This window comes from Anguilla rostrata, unplaced genomic scaffold, assembly GCF_018555375.3.
Source record: "Anguilla rostrata isolate EN2019 unplaced genomic scaffold, ASM1855537v3 scaf0404, whole genome shotgun sequence".
Classification (NCBI taxonomy): Eukaryota; Metazoa; Chordata; class Actinopteri; order Anguilliformes; family Anguillidae; genus Anguilla; species Anguilla rostrata.
Genome location: NW_026985926.1, coordinates 1 through 9,002, shown reverse-complemented (window position 1 = coordinate 9,002; position 9,002 = coordinate 1). Strand labels below are relative to the sequence as shown.

General features: G+C 37.8%; 1 long non-coding RNA gene across 2 annotated transcripts; it reads left to right on the top strand.

Annotated features, from left to right (window-relative positions):
* Positions 1-9: 9 nt before the first annotated feature.
* Positions 10-8,677, top strand: LOC135246495 (uncharacterized). 2 transcript variants are annotated; one of them, XR_010327722.1, is made up of 8 exons: positions 10-288; positions 1,269-1,358; positions 1,516-1,608; positions 2,203-2,277; positions 3,049-3,165; positions 3,516-3,623; positions 7,844-7,927; positions 8,585-8,677. It is a non-coding gene; the product is annotated as an uncharacterized LOC135246495 (long non-coding RNA). The 2 variants fall into 2 exon arrangements; XR_010327721.1 differs by having other exon boundaries at positions 7,844-8,677.
* Positions 8,678-9,002: the final 325 nt, after the last annotated feature.

Below are 9,002 nucleotides of genomic sequence, written 5' to 3'. Positions count from 1 at the left end.
GAGGTCTTTGAGTTTAGCTTATCTGCAAACAAAAATACAAAGAAAAAAACTGGCAGCAAGAAAAAGGTTGTAAAAACATAATTTCCTTCTAGAGGAGGGGGAAACAGGACCAAATCATGCCTGATCCGGCAGTGCTACCACATGATCTTATGTTTAGTCTTTGATTAATTGAAATCTCTGTCATAGGGTTTTTCTCCTTACATAGATGGGTCCTGGGTTTAACCATCGCTGCTGCAGTTTTTGCAGTTTTAAGCTGCATTCCTGCTCTTCGGTGTATTATCAAAGATGGTATGTGTGTTTCAATTTTTTCTCCTATTTCTATTTACTGGCCAATTATTTAACACTTTGTTTCACACCAGGTTTCAATTACGGGGTCTTTGGTTAGAGCAATGTTAATTTACTGCACACAATTTCACACTTAATGTGTAATGAAATACTGACATAAAATTCCAAGTTAAATCCATATATTACTTACTCTTATTTTGGTAGCAGGCCTGGATCAAATACATATTTGTTTTGGATTCAAATATTTTCTGTGATGTATTGATCTTGCCTGGTGTAATTGAGCCTGCCAATATGACCAGAAGGCGGGGGTTTGCACTTTTTGAGAGTATTTCATTGGTTCCAATTCACCAGACAAGATCAGTCAAGCGTAGAACAGTATTTGAATCCAAAACAGGTGTGTATTTTACAGAGGTCTGGTAGTAATCTGATGGAATAGAGCTGAAGATTTCATAATTTTACAAGTATTTTCATACATTTCCCATCAAGCATTCCACCGATATCACACATTTAAAAAACTCTGCAATGAATTATGGGTGCTTGAGGCAAGAGAATAATGGAAATGACTGAGTATACACAAACGCATTTGATGTTATGAATGTTTAATATGAATGTTTTACTGACGTACAATTTTAAAAAATCTTAGTAGCACAATCTTGTCAAATAGTGCATTAGACATGCACAATCTCTGGGTGTGTGCGTTATCATCTAAAGACAGTTAGATACATTTTTTATTATTAGGGTGAATTTTTCATTTTAAGCCCTACTGTAAATTATGATCCAGTTCTGATCAAATGACTCTGGGTATTGGATGAGAATGTAAACAATACAGCATGGCAGGCTATAAAATACATTTAATATTTTAGGGAATTCATCAGACAAATATCAAGGCTGTTATTTTCCTGTACATGACTAATAAAATAATATTTCCACAACTCAAATAATGTCGGCAAGGACGTGTGTGACAACTGCATTTTCCTTCTTAGTGGACAGTATTCCGTTCCTACTTTGCCTTCAAATCTCAGTTCCATGTATCCTGATATCCATCGCATTCGCCATATGGGGTTATATTGAAGGTAAGTCTTCCCCCTTTTTTAATTTTTGTTTTTATTTAAGTTTTCCCTCCTTAATTTTAAATGTACAATTAGTTATTGTTACTATTAGGGGATAAAAACATAAAATATAGTTACGCTTTTTCAATGATTATATTTTGCTGTCATATTTGTTTTTCAGGCTCTGTCGGAGAGGCTTTTGTTGGCAGTGCTATAAATTTCATGAGGATCCCAATTTTAGGTTGGGTGGTTCCACCTAAATATGAATGGCATGGTATGTTTTGATTTTATAATTCAATATTTTGCCTCCAATATCACAAGATGTTATGTGCATATACAGTGTGACACAGAGGCGTAGGTGTGATTTTGAACCTGGGGAGGCCACGTAAATGCCAGGGGGGTCTGGGGCATGGTCGTCTGGGAGGAATTTTTTTTTTTAAATTAAGGCACTTAAATGCTCATTTATGGTTACTTTTGAGAAGTGAACATACCATTTACTGTGGTTGTAAGAGGGTCACATGGTTCTCCTGTAAACTGCTAATTAATGCAAAAACTTTTAGGTAGACCCTGAGAAGTAAACTCAACTAACATATCTTCCTGAGCAGAGTGCTATTCCATAGGACACCTCCATGTGAAAAAGAGCATAGCTCTATCTGTATTATTATCCAGAATATATATGGTTCAGTTTACCAGTGAATTGTAGGAAAGTGAAAGCTAAAAACCTGCCCAATATAACAGAAGAATAGCCCAAAATTATGACAAAGCACCCAAAAACACTATCGGGTACTTCATGTTTCCAAACAGGGAAATACAAGAACATCATGAGCGCTGGATACTGCTGTTAAAATGACTAGTTTTCTTATTACAGGTACACGTTGCGAAATATTCACATACATGGCTCTGCCTTTGGACAATTTTGTCATTACAACAGGGATCAATTCTGGTAAGTGTACATACTGCATGTATTAATTTTGGAGACTTTACGACATAGAATGCATTTTCCTTATTATATGACATGGTTTAAAACGTAAACAATTTATTGAGATGATTTTTAGAGATGGAATTTGAGGTAGCAGTAGAATCCTGTCCTGTCCCTATCAGTACAGGGACAGCTTTAGACCCATCTAGCCTGGCTAATGAATTAGAGCAGAATGTGCTTATGGAGAATGCCTTTCCTCCAGCAGGCCCACATTTATAACACACTGTGATGCTTTATAATGCATCATATCACTTGCATCACCCCTTTGACCCCCCTATGAGTTAATGGCAGAATCCATTAGATCAATGGGGCATATAATGTATAATAAATTTTTGTTTTAGATGTTTAGATTTATATATTGTTTTGATCATCTTTAATGCTGATTGTTGCTACATATGATGCAAGTTATTAACTAATCTATTTTATCAGTAAACAGTTGTGAATTTATGAATGGAATGCTTCACTTGTGTTATGAATGTATTGAGCTTTGTAATTTTCATTTAATACTGTAATTATTTAAAATAAATCATGCACTTTAAAAAGTTGTGACGAACATTATTGATTTGACTATAGTTTTTCTGTTGCTCAGTATTTAAGTGCTAATAGTGATATTATGGTCAATGTAAGAAAGGTGTTTGGCTGCATTGGCACAAGGAAAAATGCTTAATTTTGAACATTTTTACATCGTCCTTCTGTGAATAATTTTAATCTCTCTCTCAATTATCTTCACATCAGTTGTTCTCCAGACGTTTTTTATACACTGTGCCCCATATTCAGAAGCAAAAACATTAACTGGAATTCTTTTTGGAATTGTGTTATTGTCATCATTTATTTCATTGGCAGTTAATTCAGGTAAGACTGTATTTTACAGTATAGTAAGATACGTGTTACACATATACATTGTGCATGCAATCAGTGTTTGATAAAAATGTACAGTGGGATGTACTGCAGCATTATGTAATAGTGCAGAACTTACTTTAAATAATTATAGGTTTGTAAATGTCATATATGCAACCTGCTTTCCTTTCAGAAATGAAAGCATCACTGTTTCAATGAAATGTCAACACACATGCATTTAATGCATAAATACGTAGTGCTGCTTGAACGATTCAAAGAGTTCCTTAGGAACTCTTCCTGTGAATGTGTGTCCACATGAATTGGTGACCAAATATCTCTAACACTGTCCTTTTCTGTACTTACAGTGTCAAAGGGTCGACGTACATGTGTAGTTTTTTTATTTCACACCTTTACCATTTCGGCGGAAATAGCATTTCTGATTTTCACACATGGTTTGGGTTATTCCTCATCCGGTAAGTTGCCATTAAAAAGAATTCATATTAAGTGTATATCAAATGTTTTATGTATATAATAACAGTCACCACCATGGCACGTCACATTGGTTTTGTTTCATCTTTTAATCATACCTTGCCACTATTTATTAATTTCTATATTTCTGTATTTTGTACGTAATAATGAGGGGACACGGTTTTTTACATTCGGGCATGGCAATCAAGCCCAGAGGGGGAGAGTAGGAGGTTGATGCAGGCAGAAACGCAAAGAGATGGTGTGCAGATAACTGGATTTAGGCAACTAGATCCGATCTCTTAAGACACACTCGTACGTCCAGGCGAACTTTACTCGATCAGTGGCTGTTTGCCAAAGATCTCAGACTCACCTTATGCCATGCTGTGCCATTCTAAGATGAACTGTTCTCTCACCAACCCCAAAAAGAGTTGCAATGTGCCGGACAGACAAACCAGCTAATAAATAACTCTCCACAGCTTCCACAGGCAGTAGGCCTGTGTGAGAAGAGCATCAGACTGATCTGGTGTAATCTCAATTTTGCAGCCTTACTGTATGTATGCCATGGTTCTTTAAGCTCTAAAGTAAAGTTTATCATAAACCATTCCATGCGATCCGCATGTTCCTTTCCGTACTGAAGTTGTCACTACTTTATTCTCCGGTTCCCGTCGAATGTCTTTGACCCAAACAGCTGTATCAGTCCATGTCACGAGTCACACGTAAATATGCGCTAAGCTATTTTTCATTGACGTTAAACTGAGTTAAATACAGTTGAAGTCGAAAGTTTACATACACCTTAGCCAAATCCATTTAAACTCAGTTTTTCACAATTCCTGACAATTAATCCCAGTAAACATTTCATGTCTTAGGTCAGTTAGGATCATGACTTTATTTTAAAGGAGTAACATGGTGGTTGAATGTGACACTTGCCAGTTGTCTTTAGGCAACAACAAAACAAATGTGCATGATTTTTTTATTACTCAGTCATTTAAATGTATTTTAAAACGTATTTTTCTAAGCCTAAATTTCCCACTATAAAAGTTCACCCGAACTGTCTGGACATGGTAATGAGAACTGTCAGTTAGCTATGATTGACAGATCGTGCCCCGTTACCATCGCTACCTCCATGATACGCGCTCATCTTGGGAGACTGGATTTTCACAAGCTAGCTAACTTAGTGTATCAAGTATCGACAGCTAAGGACCTTGACTTATATCCAATAATAATTTTTGCTAGCTAGCTAGCCAGCCAAGTTAAGATAAAACCACAACTATAACGTCCTTATGAAAGCAAACTACATAGCTAGCTAACGTTGGCTAGCTAGCTATAAATGAATATAACCAACCAGAGTCTAATAGTCCTTTAAAGGCACTCTAATAAGTAAACCTAACGTTAGTCAAATATTTGTATTGTCTTGCCTGTAAGCCAGCGGCACAAACTATGGGTCACAAGTTATCCATTTAGAATGAGCTATCACAGCAATCTGACTGACTGTAGGGAGGGAAAAACATAGTTTTAGAATGTCATCAGCAGTGCATGCGCATGAGCTTGACAATACATTTCTCACAGAAAAGGTCGTTTGTCGCCTTTTTTTTAGTTCATTACAGTGGTGATAGAAGTGACAATAATTAAGTGGTGCTGTGCTGTTAGCCTTTACTGACTGCCATACAAGGTTAATGTGAAGTAGCTAGCACAATCGGACAGCACTAACCCATAAAAATGTACTTGAATGGTATTTGCTTAATCGAATGGAAAATCTGAAAAACATTTGATTAATAGCCAATTTCGTTTCACCCCCTAAGTCCCAGTAGAAGATTGAATTAAACCTTTTAAAGTTAGATATTTTCTGAAACGTTATCGATTCTGCTTTGCCACAGTGAGTGAAACTAGGCAATCTTTTTTTTTTTTTTTTTGAAACTAGGCGATCTGAGTGTATAGTTTCTATGTAAATTATGTCAGAAGGATTCAGCCTTGTTGTTTGCTACATAAACTACACAGCACACTTGGAGCAGGACGGTGTGTCCAATCAGATTTCTTTATGGGGCGTGGAAAGGGGAGTGGTTACTGTACTTGTGACGCACTAAGTTGATAACATTCTCAACCGGCTGAAAATAGGAGGATAAATTTAAAACGCATATTTCTCCAAAAATAAAGAACGGACATATTTAATACTTTACTAATCGTGTTTCTTCAATGCCTCTTGCGCAAATAGCACATTAACCCGAGAAAGTGTGAAAACCACCATGTTACGCCTGTGAAATGTCAGAATAATAGTAGAGAGAATAATTTATTTCAGCTTTTATTTCTTTCATCACATTCCCAGTTGGTCAGAAGTTTACATACACTATGGTAGTATTTGGTAGCATTGCCTTTAAATTGTTTAACTTGGGTCAAATGTTTTGGGTAGCCTTCCACAAGCTTCCCACAATAAGTTTCTGGAATTCCTCCTGACATAACTGGTGTAACTGAGTCAGATTTGTAGGCCTCCTTGCTCGCACACGCTTTTTCAGTTCTGCCCACAAATCTTTGATTGGATTGAGGTCAGGACTTTGTGATGGCCACTCCAATACCTTGACTTTGTTGTCCTTAAGCCATTTTGCCACAACTTTGGAAGTATGCTTTGGGTCATTGTCCATTTGGAAGAGCCATTTGCTACCAAGCTAACTTTCTGGCTGATGTTTTGAGATGTTGCTTCAATATATCCACATCATTTTCCTTCCTCATGATGCTATCTATTTTATGAAGTGCACCAGTCCCTCCTGCAGCAAAGCACCCCCACAACATGATGCTGCCACCCCCGTGCTTCACAGTTGGGATGGTGTTCTTCGGCTTGCAAGCCTCACCCTTTTTCCTCCAAACATAATGATGGTCATTATGGCCAAACAGTTCAATTTTTGTTTCATCAGACCAGAGGACATTTCTCCAAAAAGTAAGATCTCCATGTGCAGTTGAAAACTGTAGTCTGGCTTTTTTATGGTGGTTTTGGAGTAGTGGCTTCTTCCTTGCTGAGCAGCCTTTCAGGTTATGTCGATATAGGACTCGTTTTACTGTGGGTATAGATACTTTTGTACCTGTTCCCTCCTGCATCTTCACAAGATTCTTTGCTGTTGTTCTGGGATTGATTTGCACTTTTCGCACCAAAGCACGTTCATCTCTAGGAGACAGAACGCGTCTCCTTCCTGAGCGGTATGACTGCTGCGTGGTCCCATGGTGTTAATACTTGCGTACTATTGTTTGTACAGACGAATGTGGAACCGAACTTGTGGAGGTCCACAATTTATTTTCTGAGGTCTTGGCTGAGTTACTTGGATTTTCCCATGGTATCAAGGGCAAAAAGGCAGTGGCTGTAAAGGTAGGCCCTTAAATACAGCCACAGGTGCCAATTAACTCCCAATTAACTCCTAATTATGGCAATTGACCAATCAGAAGCTTCTAAAATAAATCATTACATCAATTTCTGGATTCTTCCATACTGTTTAAAGAGACATTCAACTTGGTGTATGTAAACTTTTGACCCACTGGAATTCTGATATAGTCAATTAAAGCTGAAATAAATCTGTCTCTAATCAATTTTTTTAAATTACCTCTGATGTGAACAAAGTAGATGCCCTAATTGACTTGCCAAAGGAAATGTATGGTAACATGAAAAGTGCGGAGTTGTGAAAAACTGACTTCTGGCCTCAACTGTACCAGACCATAGGGCCCATCTATGCACTAGAACAGTGCCTTAACAAGATAAGCCACCCAGCTGCCCCATTATTCTTTCCAATGGAAGTTAGGAAGAAAGCAGAGGGTGACAGATGGGGGGGGGGGGGGTGATGATAGCTCAGAGGGTGCTATGGCAGAGGATCGAGCCCCACCCACTCAGGGGATTCCTGTATAGGCTCAAAACAAGGCCATCCTACAACCTGCTCCACATGTCTCACCCCCATTATTACATTATTAATCACTGCACAATATCACATATTTTACATATATAAGGTAGAATATATGATATCACCAACCCAAATTTACAATCTTGGGATAATCATTGTAATTAGCTCAGATTTTCCTAAATTTCATTATTCTGAAGTAAATAAATTATTGCTTCTGGCAGTGCAATGGCATCATATATGGTAAAATCTATCAGAATTAAAATTATGGAATCATTTTGTTGTCATTTTTTCTTTTATCAAGGATAAAATATTTTGCTCACAACTGTAATGAATTCATATGTGTGTTACCACAGAACTCCCTGCATTGATGTGTTTCATGGCAGTCCACTTCATCATGCATGCAACATCATTCTTTCGGCTCACGTGGTGGTTACCAGGTACAGTATCATTTAATTGATGTGGTGACCAACACCTGAGGAACACACTCAGGAACCCCAAAGGATAAGAGGTCAACAGCGGGTCCAATAAGTGACAATCTATTTACCGGAGAGCATCTCATGGGCCGTCCAAGAGAACTCTGAGTAATCTTCCTGATACATTCGTCTTTTATTGGCAACAATCAGTAACCCCTCACATTGGTCACACCCATAGAACGTATTCATCAATTTCTTCTCATCACGTTGATAATTATTCATCATCGAACGCAACTCTCCCCTCATCTGGCCTTGAAGTGGCTGCACCTGTCTGTACAATTGGTATTAGGACAGGCGTGAAAGAACAATAGCAAGGGATCTGAGGCTACCAGATGAGCAGAAGACACAGGGGAACACATAGGATTATACCAGGGCGGTAGTGTAGTATGATGGGTAAGGAGTTGGTCTTGCAATCCAAAGGTCGCTGGTTCAATTCCCAGGTTGGACACTGTTGTTGCAGGGGAAAATTAGTAAAAGAAAAATAATTCAAAATGAAATAAACATTTAATGAATTGGTGTGTGTAATAGTAAAAAAACAATTTTCCCTCTGAAAATCAAGAAGGGCAAGTATTTTTGCTTTAAGTTTACACACTTACTAAAACAGATCTCATTGCTTTTCAGCTGTTCCTCATATCCTAGTATATGTGTTTGGTTCTGCTGTCCTAAGTGTCCTTAATTCAGTTGCTCTAGCAACAGAAGTAATTCTGAAAGCAGGTGAGTACAGTAAAAAAACAAAAACATCTCAATCCAAACATCTGTGTTGATTATTCTGTTTGTGTGAGAAGTCAAATATTCTGATCTAAAACTAAAACCTACTGCCTAATTTGTGTCGTATTTTGTACTACCAGTGCATTCGGCCCAGCTTAGTGTAAAGAATTGGGCAAGCACAGTCTGACATAGGACACGAAAGAAGAAGAAGACCAGTGCATTCATAGGCGTTAAAAGCCAATTTTAAATGTGACCATCTCTGAGAAATGTGCTAACTCTGGAAATCGCAAGGCCAAACTGTGGGATTCTCTGTAACGGTTTTTGTGGGGAT